Source organism: Danio aesculapii, chromosome 25, assembly GCF_903798145.1.
Source record: "Danio aesculapii chromosome 25, fDanAes4.1, whole genome shotgun sequence".
In the NCBI taxonomy this organism is placed as follows: domain Eukaryota; kingdom Metazoa; phylum Chordata; class Actinopteri; order Cypriniformes; family Danionidae; genus Danio; species Danio aesculapii.
In genome coordinates, this window is record NC_079459.1 from 6563380 (window position 1) to 6576828 (window position 13449).

General features: G+C 37.6%; 1 protein-coding gene across 1 annotated transcript in view; it reads right to left on the reverse strand.

The window, feature by feature from the left end:
• The window catches only part of LOC130219826 (uncharacterized), a 120463-nt gene that overhangs the window by 12637 nt on the left and 94377 nt on the right, over positions 1-13449 (reverse strand). The window contains exon 3 of the mRNA XM_056452315.1: positions 106-173. The gene's annotated coding sequence lies outside the window, so the exon portion shown is untranslated. The remainder of the gene's footprint in view (positions 1-105; positions 174-13449) is intronic.

A 13449-nucleotide genomic window follows, 5' to 3' on the forward strand; every position in this document is an offset into this window, starting at 1 on the left:
ATGCTACAGAAAATTGGTGTCACGTTATTGGAAATTATTATTTATTCAACCACTATGAATAAAACATATGACTGTTATTATAAATATATTAAAACAGATGCTCACCTGGGACGTTTAATGTTTGTTGTGTAGCACGGGGATCTAGATTTCAGACCCACAACTCCACGTTTCACCTGAAGAGGGCAGAATTGCATCAGTTTTGGTACATATGGAAAGCCAAACATTCACATAAATTAAAAAGAAAGAGTTTAAAGCATGGAACTGTAAACAAATTGCACCACACTAGATAATATTCATAAAAACCTCAGTTTAAAGACTAATTGTGTAAGATTCTTCTTTGTGTGTTTTATATAATCAGGTAACTTTGGCTTAATGTTTTGCTTGTGGCCAGACTATTAGCAGCTGAAAGTTTGACAGAAGGTGTTATTACTTTGCTTGGAAAATGTGATCATTTTGCTTTCAACTGTGTATTTTCAGCAGATGACCATCAAAAAAAACTTACATAAAGAGATGTTAAAAGTGATTTGTGCCTCAAGGGCATTTTGATAAATGGATGAATATATAATAATGGATGAAAACATGACCCCTTTTCTCTCATTTAATCTAATCATGTGATTTATACATCCATGTGATGCACATGGCCTAGCATCCATAATGGCATGGCCTACAGTAAGTCTCTGTGTGTGTGTATAAATATATAATTAATATTATTTATATATATTTTTTTCAGATAGGGGCTTCAACTCGCATAAGATTAAAAAAAAACTTTAAGGGAATTGTGTAATCTTTCTTGACAACTATTTACTTCTATCATCTTCAACGAGAGTGCATTACCTTTGGCCTCTCAGACAGAGTTCTTCCACAATGACTGTTTATCCTGTCAAATTTAATATGCTCTGTATATGCGTTGCAATCAATCTGTGTTTCCTTGATATGGCCACAGGCTACAGAACTGGGCTTATCTTTTGATAAAATGGCCAGGTATGAGAACTCTGCTATGACTTGTTTTAAAGCATATGAACTACACATTATATTTTCTTTAAAGCAAATGAGGCATTTTGACAGGTGGGCAATTCATAATGTTGAGTGTACATCTCACTGGTAAAGTATGACTGATAAGGGTGTGGCACAAAATACCTGGCCCAATAACAGAGCCCTGAGGCACTCAGAAAAAAAGACACACACACATATATATATATATATATATATATATATATATATATATATATATATATATATACACACACATACACACACAGTGCTCAGCATAACTGGGTACACCCCACTTTGAGAATTAATATTTTTATCCATTTCTCAGTGAATATCGGTCATATATTTTGGTTCATTTGAACAAAACGGATTTATTAAACCAATTCAAATTATAGTTTAGTCACCAAACATCTTCAGAAATAGAAAGATAATACAATTAATTCTTGTAAAATATCGCAAAAACAAGGAAAACTACAAATTTTCAACAAATTTTATATATATTTTTAATTCTTTTCATTTTTGCTCTTTAAAAAAAAAGCAATTGTTTTCCTAACACATCATTTTGTGCTACTAATTTTTGGACCCTTATTTTAATATATCTAATGTATATGCACAAATATAATATTGTAACGCTTCCTATAGAAACCTATAGAAACACATACACACACACACATACGTTTGTTTTTGTGAAAAGTGGGTACATTACATAGGTTTCCATTCATTTTATACTGTCCAAACCATATATTGTATTGCCCTCACCCGACCCTGTGTGCAGCTTTACTTTCTGATTAAACTCATCTTGTGGGATTTATTTACTTTTGAGAAATGTGGACGTCACCAATGTCCTCATATTTCACCTCCTTTTTGTAATACCTGTGTCATACCTATGTCATTATACAGATTTGTGTCCTGATATGTCACAAAAACACGCACACATTGACTCATAAGAGAAGCCTGAAAATGATAGACCACATAAACCAATATCTTCACTGTTTCACTCTCAAGAATGGACATTTGGAGATTATTTCTCTTGCCCAAGCATATCAGTATCTCCTATTTCATAAATAAAAAGTACAGTATTTTTAAGAATATTGAAGATGGTAAAAGAGTGAAGCTGTCTAAATTAGAGGCAGCCGCAAATTCTTTAAACAACTGTGACTATTCTGCCGTTTAAGCTGCTTTAGAACGATCCTTTCCTCCGGCTATAGCAAACATAGTCTAAAATGCTCAGAATTACCATAACTGTTCCCACTTTGACACAAAAAAATATAGAAATGTTTGTCTTAACGATGAGAATAAAAAAAATTCTGTTCTTTCCTGAGATTGGCAAGTGCCTCAACTTTAACTCTTAAACTGAACAGTGTGCATTTTCTTGAAGATCTCTTTTTATTGCCATACTTAAAGGCATTATAGTTTCCATTCTAAAATCCACCTGGCTCTGGTATTTAACAGGTTGGTCTGCAGTCTAAGCTTTGCCTGGGTTTGGATATATCTGTGAAAAGTCACATCCCCCCTCCAGCTCCTGTCATAGTCAAAGCGAGAGTGTCTGTTGGTTTCCCTGCAGCCTGAAGGATGACTCAACTCCACTCAACTGCTGGGAGCACCCTGCAGTGGCAAAGCTTGATCTGGCCGGGAGCCATACATCACGTCTCTTTCTATGTTTGCCCAGGCCGGCCAGCCCCCTAGAAAGGCCGCAGAGGGGAACACAAGCTGACTGTGACAACAAAGACCGCAGTTGCAGGAATCGCAGGAGCCTACTAGAAGTATCACCAAAGCCAGAGCTGTCAGCGTACAAAGAAGGCTGGGTCATTTATGTCCTCACGACTGTCAGTTTGACTTCCCCACCCTATCTCCACTCTCCCAGCGCACACCGCACGCATGACCATGAATTAATGCCATCATCCATACCCTATTTTAAGTGAGCTCTCTGGTTAGCCAGATTTATACTCATGAAAAAGTCTGGTTTAGTAGAACTTGGCCTGGAAATAAAGAGTGCCTGTCACACACTTCATTACAAAGTATGACTTGATATCAAATCCTGTGAGAGCTGTCTGAAAATGGCTCCATAAAACAGCATTTTAGGCAGTTTTATAAGTCAATTAAGGCAAGCTTGTGTGTTCCACAGCCCGGGTGTCAAATCAGCCTGCCCACACGCTACCATAAGCTCCATATGGTTGTACCACACATGCATCCACACGAAGCTGAGGGTAGAAGGAGGTTCAGCTTGTTTGTCTGTAAAATCCTATACATAAAAACATTTCTTGGCACACGCAGCACAATCTTAAACATTAATGATTTGGTATGTCTCAGACATTTATCCTGATTTTTCCAGGGAAAGGAAAACTTCATTTCTCGAGACATCTTTCCTCTGCACAGGATGTGCTGTATGAGCCACAGTGAAAAACACGCCATTTACACCTCAGAGATATCATCTCTTAATTAAACCTCCATTAGTCCTCTTCCGTCTTTCTCCCCTGGTGATCATTCTATTTATTACTTCATATGGCACCTGAGCAATTACCTGTCCATTACTTGGCTGTAAATGAATTATAAATTGTCTTTATAACCTTGAGGTGTGAACTCGGGGGACTGGGGATGATTTGTTTGTTACTAATGGTATTGATTTTACTCCTGTGTGTGTAACTTAGACTAAATTCTGATAAATGTACACATGATTCACGTCTGATACAGTGCACCCTGACTTCCCAGCCAGCACTTTTGAAACAATATGTTACAGGAAGCCAAAACTATGATTTCTTTTCCACTGAGAAGGATAATACTAGCATTAGCAAATGCCTCATCACAAAAGAGAATGAAACTCATGTTAAAAAAAGCTTATAGTAACAATGTATATCTTTTATATGGTCACTCATAAACTAAATTTATATCCATATATAAACACCTCCACACAAAGACTGTGTACATTGTGTGCTGCCCAGGTACAAATCTGTGCCTTGTAATATGAATAGTGCTCTTCATGCACAGTTCATAACCCATTCACTCATTTTCCTCCAGCTTAATCTCTTATTTATCAGGGTTCGCCACAGCAGAAGTAACCACCAAAAATTCCAGCATATGTTTTATGCAGTGGATGCCCCTCCAGCCATAACCCAGTACTGGGAAGCACACTCACACACATACACATGGCCAATTTAGTTAATTCAATTCACCTATAGCGCATGTCTTTGGACTATAGGGGGAAACTGGAGCTTTTATTTGATCTGATTCGGAGATTCTTTTTGTTTTATTCAATCTATTACACTTTTAGTTAATCATTTTAACAGCTTCAAGAGTTCACACTTAGCTGATGATTGATTATAAAGCTTGTTTGGCATGCTGTCCCGGGAGAGATCCCTGAGCTCATAAAATCCTCGAGCCCGGGGCTCCCTCCCGTTTGCAGGGCAAGAGGGGAGTTTGAGCTAAGGTAGATCTCGAGAACTCCCCTGCTGTAGTAGCTAATGAACAGATAGTGATTGCTCTTAAGAGATAACTACTTACTAGGAGCACGTCTATAATGCCGATTTGGATAAGTCAATTAACTTAAGTTGCATGTTTTTGGACGGTGGGAGGAAAGCAGAGGAACCTGAGGGAAACCCACTTGAGCATGGGGAGAACGTGTAAACTGCGCATAGAAACGTTGACTGGCTTGGTAAGGACTAGAACCAGTTACGTTCTTGCTGTGAGGCAACAGTGCTAACCACTGGGCCACCATGTCACCCATCTAGGAAAGGAGGAGGAGTAGGAGTGGAATGAAGATGACTATTATATAGAACAAGGGTATTTATAGTGACTTAGGAATCGTCTGATTGGTGAATCATAGATTGAATAATGCGGGACCAGCCACAAGCAATCATAAGCACGTGATCCTCTCGAAATTAGTTTATACATAAACTTCAACTAGTTTAAAAGAACCGATTACAGGAAAAACAACGAATGCAATCATTCATTAAAATCACATATGAAATATGTGGAACATGTGACATGATTTCAAAACATTTTCTTGTAACATCCATGTAATCATATGACGAAACATGCAAACCAGCAGAAAACTGATCTCTGGTCTCACTCTCTCATGTGCTTTGTTCTAAAGTGACTACTGTATGCTTAGTGGTTGGCCGGCAGGGTGCAGGTATTACATTTATTACTAAGCCTTACTTACATTCTATTTCAGACTGAATAATGAAAGTAGCATATTAAACAATATAGAGAGCGTGTCACAGGTTGTCATTGTTCATAAATGAACCAATGTGAATATAAAACCAACTTGACCTCAGTAAAGCACGCTAGACGGAATAGTGCTATTTACTTAAGTGTTGTTGTTAAACTAAATAAAAATCTACATTATCGATGCTGTAAAAGGTCCCTTATGAAACTGAAAATAGTCACACCAATCTTCCGCCAGAAGATTTCAGTGGCTGAACAACACTTCTGTGCATATAACCCATTCGTAAAACAACAAAATCTACACCAGCATTGCATGACTAACATAGTTTTAAAACATAACACAACCAGTGAAATCCTTCAGCCATGGTGTCATCCTTCCTCCAGCAAAAGTAACTCCAATATTGATTCAGGATTTTAAAGTTTTGATTAAACATTTGTTTTTACCGATGGCACTCTCTCTCTCTCATGTGCACGTGAACGTGTGCATGTGTAAATGGCAGATCTGTCTATGACGGCAAATGCCAATTTGAATCGAGCACAGCAGTGATGTTTGCGTGAGAGGAGAAGTGAACTGCGAGCAGATTACAGGCCTACATGCGAGGAAACTACAGCTCAGCACAGAAACATCATCTGTGCGCACGATGTACACTCTCGCGAGCGAGGTCATGCCTACATCGTGCACTCACGATCAGTTCTCTCCGCTCGCTCGCTGGTTCTTGTCTCTGCTCACGCGAAACTTTTTCGGGACAAATCAAATAGGTTCAGAAAGTCATTTTTACAAGAACAGTAGTCATTATTTTAAAAGATTAATCATTATTATTTGACAGTTTCTCGAGATAAAATTCTCATAAAGCATCTCAGAAAGTTTCTTATAATTATGACTTGCAAATTAGATATATTTTTATATTTAATGGCGTGATCTTTTAACCTGAGTCCAATCCCCGCTAACTTCGAGAAAGGGAGATTCACCAATAGCGTTAGAGATAACAAGTAAACCAAGTCCCACCCCAGGACTGACAAAAATCCAAAAAGTTTTGCGCAGGCAGAGGGAAGAAAACTGAGGCCCGTTTCCTCGCGATGGATCAGATCAGGGCGCACGTGAAGATCCCCTGTGCGTGCAAGCTGTAGTTTCCTCGCGTGTAGGCCTGTAATCTGTTCGCAGTTCACTTCTCCTCGCGTTTAAACATCACCGCTGCACTCGATTCATTTTGGCATTGATTTGCTGTCATAGTCTGCGTGAATGGACTGTGCAGATGTACAAATCTACATTTGTTGACAGACAGTTTGGGCTACCTATCAGAATTGGAATTGCAGGTCCGACAAATTTTAATTCAATTAACTTTTTTTTTGTGTTTTATGCCTCACCCAGAATATAAAAATACATATAAATACATTTAGATCATTTACTTTATTACTTTTGAAATGTTAAGAGTCTTTCAACCAGCACAACAAAACATGTTTCTGAAGAAAATCACCTACTGCACTTAACATCATCCCAGTACCTCTGTGGTAATCTGAATGTTTGTAAGACAGAAATAATATGGGACTGAAATTACTTACAGCTGTACGTATTAAGAGAGTAGGAACATGGTTGACAGCCACTGCTATAAAATAATAATAATAATAGATTATGATTAATCGATAAGAAAGTCTGTCGCAAACTCTGGTTGACATGTACATGGACATGGACAGTCCCTATTAGGCCTACAAGCTCAAATGTCAAAACTTAAGGTGGAGTCCTCCCCCAGCTCAAATATCAAGCAGGTACCTTCTGAAACAAACCGTGCATATGATGCCTTAAAAGACTGCCTATAAAGGTAGATCCTTTGTTTTGAATTACCTCTATTCTCCCGTGTATAAAGCTGCTATTTCTATGTAATATGTAATGCTAATTCTATGTAATAACTAATTGTGACTTAGAGCTACACTATCTTATAATCTAAGTTTACAGGATGCTCTTCAACTGGCATTTGTAGGAATGATGAACAGGCTTCCAGACAAAGCTCCAAAAACAAAGAAGGGTCCATCTGGGACAGCTCTGCTCAAGACGGCACATCCTCTAGATCCTTGCACCTTTAAACACAAAGGCTCCTTGTATCTCCCTGTAAGCCAATAAGGAGTGTTGGGTGGCCTCCTTGACACTGTTGGCTTTTTCCAGATGCTCACTGTGGCAAAGGATCTTCTAAAAGCGAAGGGGAGAGACAAAGACAACAGCGAGAGAATCTGAAGGGATGGGAGAACGGGACTGCCTCTCATCTCACAGGTAGCAGCTAAATCGCTTAAAGTCTCCACCGCTCACACCAAAAAGCAGAGCGAATGGCTAAAGGATTGCCAAAGTTTACACCCACACACCTGGTGCTCTGCCAAAGAAGCAGACTATTAGCCAGTCTGACCTTCAAAAGAATAGGATCTCTTTATATTATTATTTTTGCTTGTAAAAAATCCAGGCTAAAGTCAACAATGAGAGGCGGCGCTTTTCCCTATCCTGTGTTCTGATGTGAATTAACCAGTATAATTCCTCGTGACACTTAAAAATAACTCTCATTTGGTCAAATGTTTGATATGCAGATATTAAAGAACTTTAATAGTAGCTTGGAAAGTAAACACAGCTGCAATTGCTAGAAAAGCCCATGTATTTTTAGCTTTTGCCATGCACCACAGCTAACGGGTACCAGAAGGAAGTATATCAGATTTTAATCCTCTCGATTTAAATGTTATATTTTGGTACAGTAGATGCTTCCAATGGTTCTGCTAGACCAGGGATGCCCAAACGATGGCCCGTGGGCCAAAGTTGGCCCACAGTAGCCTTTGATTCGGCCCGCCATCCCATTTGAAAAGACAGGAAGAATAATGGACATGCTTTAGAGGTTGTCATTTCAAATCTAATGTAATCTTTTGTTTTATTGTCAAAAGCTAACTGAAATTAATTGTTTCAATTAAATGGTGTAAATGAATCAGATTTATTTTAAATGTACATACTGGCCCTGTTTCAGAAAGGAGGTTAAGTGAAAACTCAGAGTATGGTAACCCTGAAAGGAGAGAAACTCTGTGTTTTCTGTTTCAAAATGGCAGGTTTGTCAAACTCGAGAAAACAGGGTAAGTCAAGCCTGTTTCTGAAAGAGAGGTAACTTTAACTCGGAGTCAGTTACTGTGGTAACTTACTCTGTGAACCTAGCCTGGTCAGGAGCAGGTTTTATTCTTTAAACTCAGAGTTTCTGTCTGTCTTCTCCTGTTTTTTTTTTTTATAGACGAAGCGGTATTTCTCGCCTTAGCCTTATGTTTCCACCCACCTATTTTCATTTTGAATATGCGCATTAAAAAAAAACGGTAGATGGAAATGCCAAGATACACATAAGTTTTGAAAATAGGCATAAAAAACCTATGCGTATAAGTGAGTAGGATAAACTTTTTATTTGATAAGAAATGATGCGCATAAACTACGATGGAAACATTTTTACCAAACAAATTCCCGTATGCGCATTGAAAAAGGTTTGTTATAAGTGATCATGTGATGATGAAAATGTGTGTGAATGGACAAACCAGCAGGCTGAGCACATTGTAAAACATCTGAAATGTTGTTTGGTCATTCTAAAACGCCTTAACCATTTTAGTATTAAAGTTATTATATTATTAATTACTTTCAGAGCGTCTGGAGCGTGTCAAGAGCGTGTGTGCTCCACGTATCATGGCTTCAGTTTTGCACAAATTTAATTGGCATTTTTGGATGGAAACATAGCCATTACCTAGAGTCACGCAAAGAACACAGTCATGTATGAGAATGACTTGTCCTTTTTTTAATGAAAATTAGCTTAAACTCATTGATCTTCGACAGGGATGTGCTGTAACTAGATTAACGGGATTATTACTCGTTCTAAAAACTATTTTTTATTACTGCTTAAATTCTAAATGTCATATCAACCTACACCACTTTATCAATAATAAAGGCAGTCACACAAGTGCACTTTTACATCTATCAAAAACTCAATTATAGAAATTTTATCTTAAACTGATCAACGTGTGTTAAAGTGGGAACCTTAAATCAAACATTTCCACTGAACATTGAGTAAAGGTTATATGCAATCTTGCTTTGTCAAATTTGTTGTAGAAACTATGCAGTAGCCTATTTTAAGTAATATAATGCAATTACATCTGAAATAACTTCAAAATTACGGCCAATTTCCCACTTTTTTAAGCGAAAAGTCAATAAACGTCACACATTACATTGCTTATTCATCATACTTAAATATTTAAATACTTTAAATGTAAACTTACGCATTAACTTGAGCAGTTATATTTTCCAACACTGTCTCTGTTTCACTGTTTTTTTAAATATATTGTCATATTTGCTGTAGCTTTGCATGAGCACATCAAGTTCAGCTGGAGACACTTTTCAAATGTTCCATGGTGACTTGTAATATCTGCGCTCCATTGATAATGCCTTTTAATAGTCCCGGTGTGCGCGCTTAACTCTGAGTTGGTCTACTCAAAGTTGATTGACCTAATTCAGATCATCTATTCTGAAATCGAAAACTCTGAGTTTTTAATCTCTCGGTACGTCAACTCAGAGTTCAAGTTTAAAATCTGAGTTGGTTGAACCTCCTTACTGAATCAGGCCCACTGTCACCCGACAGATAGCGGACAAATCCAAGCAAAGGCAGATTCTGCTTGACAAGTGTATTCAATATGAAACGTTTATGTTATTATTGCAATGTTCTTACTTAATATGATTTAAATTAAAGTTTATTTACTTTTTGATCTTATTAAATAAATTAGGAAATGACCCATGGCAACTTTAATGTAATATAACTTGGTATATTTACCTTTGGCCCTCTGCTCTCAATGATTTTTGGCTTTTGGCCTTTTATACGGGCACCCTTGTGCTAGACAGTTACTTCATAACCATTCTTCCTGAAATTTGGATCAGAGTGTATTATCAGAAGCTCCCCTCCACACTTTTCCTTTTCCACCCTAGACCAGACCATTTTCACTATGTAATTTCTGACCCGCTCTGTTTCCATATTGCTAACCACCGGCATTCCATAAACATGATGGAATCTTTGTTTCAGGCAGTTTAAAAAGAGATTTTCCCCATTTTTGACACAATTTCCCGAAGGCCTACAAGGATATGGAACATTACTCATGAGCTGTGCAGCAAGCTAGTGAGAGAATGTCTTGCACGAACAATAGATGGTTAAACTAATGGGACATTAATAAGTTGAGAAGAGGGTCAGGCTCATACAGTAGTTCTGCTATAAACCTGCTGACCTTGACCATTCATAGCATTAATTGGGGCTTACAAAATCAACCTCCACTGCTCTTTCCATTTGCAGGATGCAGTACTTTGCAACCATTCAGAAACTGCTTTATTTTATTAACCGTAAAATGAACTTCATCAAGGACCGAGGCAGAGTGATCCATGATCCCTTTAACGACCAAAGTGTCCCCAATTGCTCTGAACTGGACTCACTTAGCAAAGACGTCCATCTGCTCCTGACATGAAGTTATGTTTATTCATTAATATATTGCAGCTATTTCATTCATATAATGTGTACATTCTCCAACTCTTCAGCTTCTCTTCATAACAGACTTCTGTTTTCAGAGGAAATTCTCTTAATAGTTGATCATTTATTAAAGCAAAAACCTTTTCAAATAAAGCTAAAATCAGACTTATCCATTGTGATGATTGGCTTTGAGCCTAAGATCTCGCTTAAAGAGAGACAGAGAGAAATTGAGGAAAACACTGGCCAGTGGACATGACTCTAGAAGCTTGGCTGAAGCCAAAGATAAGTGAGTTCTAGAAGTTTGGCAATGAGCGCCGTTTACTTCCACTTTTCTTTCATATCCTCTCAGCAGCTCTCAAAGACGGAGGACAACTCAGCGCCACATGAACTAAACTCCTTTATTCTTCGGCTCAGTGCCTGTATCAACTGAAACGCTGTATGTTCAACTGATGTTGAGGTTCATTTAGGGCCAAATGGAGGGAGAGTGGCAGGGCAAATCGCTTAGCGCCTGAAAGAGGAACTACCTTTGCCCAAAACAAAACCACAATATAATCAGTCACATTACATCATTGTGAAGGACTTTTTTTTTTTTTACGAATCAGATTTTTATATGGTCTTTTCCCTCTTTATTTGATGATTAGCATTGCGGAGGAGTGGAGATGCTTCCTGTTTTTTTTTGCACATGATTCTAGTCTATGTATTAAATCTGTGTCGCACTTAAGTAATCATACGGCGCTGATGTTTGTGTTTACAGGTGTGAATAAGGGAAGGTTTTTGAATAAATTTATCACATGAGGTACTCATTTAAGAATCCAGATATGTGTCTCCAGCCTGATCTCACAAGAAAACGTAAGTATTTTACGTTTTGACAGTTCAGTGGCTAATTCGTACGAATTCGTATTTTAAAAAGGAGGCGTGGCACCTAACCCCACCCCTAAACCCAACCGTCATTGGCGGATGAGCAAATCGTACTAAATTGTACGAATTAGATCATACGAATTCGTACGAATTAGCCACTAAATCAAAAAGTTACGAATTGCCGTGAGATTGTGTTGGTGTCTCCCTAACATTTTCTCAACTTTCAATGAGATGATACTCAGAAAGATGCTGGTGTCTAAATGTGTCTAGTCTGTTTGCATCATTAACCTATTTTTATGCACATTTTGGAATAATGCGTCAAAAACGGCAAATGGAAATGGTAAGAATGTTATCACTTGATTGTGAATGTTATCACTTTATTAAATGGTCATTATCAGTGGTTATCAGCTGATAGATATGGGCCAGTAGGGGCATTCTGCTTTTACTGGTAGGCTCTAAAGGCTGTTATCATCCATCCACATCAATAATCAGCTATAGATCACATATGGCTGAGGTCAGAAGTTAACAAGAATTATTTGTATTATTTATTAAATTTCCCATTAATTATATTTTATTAACGTCTGCCCCTACCCCAACCATAAACCCAACTGTCACAGTAATGTAAAAACAGATCTGGATCTGGAGTCTTCTCTATTAGTATAGCTGATTAATCACAATAATTATTGGTATTATTTATCAAATTTGCCATTAATTGTATTTTATTAACGTCTACCCTTACCCCAACCCTAAACCCAAGTGTTACGGTAATGTAAAAACAGATCTGGAGTCTTCCCTATTATTATAGCTGATTATTAACCCTTTGGGATGGATGATAACAGCCTTCCTACAGCCTTTACTGGCCCATATCTATCAGCTGATAAGCACTGATAACGCCCATCTAATTGAGTGATAACATACGAAGTGAGTGGTTTTTATTAGACTTTTTATCTGATAAAAAAAAAATATAGATGGTAGTTGGTTTGTAAACACACTTAAAGAATATATTACAGCATGTGCATCCAAAAGTCTTGATTTTGTTTTAACAAAAATAAATGGAATGCCAATAATGTACAAACCGACAGACCAACCATATTGTAAAACATCTGAAATGTTGTTTTGGTCATTCCAAAATTCCTCAGCCAAAGTCTGTCACTGAAGTGGTTCAGTATTATTACCTCCCAGAACTGTGTTGTGTGGCTGGACTCCAAAGGAAGGGTCTCACGTCTCCAAAAGCTACTGAACAGTCATTGCATTTCGCCTTCTGAGGCAAATTCTCCTATACTGCAGCAAAGTCTGTTTTCTATATTTAGCACCAGTTTATCAGGAAGTGATGATTTTGTTCTCCGACTCATTGGATAATGCTTTATTCACAAATGTTTTCTGGAATATTACAGTTTTGCATGTAACTCCAGCTTGCATCTGTGCATAGAAACATAGCTAGAAAGCTTCTCAGTTTCAGGCACATCTGTGCACAAATTTGTTGGAATGAGTATTAGCATGAGGTCTTTGTTCATTAAGATTCAATATATGCCTTTTTATAGTGTAGGCTAAATGATCCCATTGAAAACAAGCTTATTTCTCCTAAATTAAAGTCTAAGATTAGACAACATGATACCAGATCCAACACACCCTAATGCATATAACACAGCTTCACACAATATATGTATAAACACATAATGCATAATCCATTCAGATACCATGCCTTTCCTGTAGTACCTGAAAGGATTGATGAACAGGAAATAAGACATTTCCTATCAAGTCAGCACCATTAACTTTGATTAATGATGTAGGAGGAGGGAACAGGTAGTGGAAAAAAAAAGTTACTAGATCCTATATTCCTATACTATGCCTTCTTCTAAAGTTACTTTCTTTCATGTCAGCTTTTCAACTTGACTAAAATGTACTACCTATCACTCTGTAACTTTTGTTTCTGTCA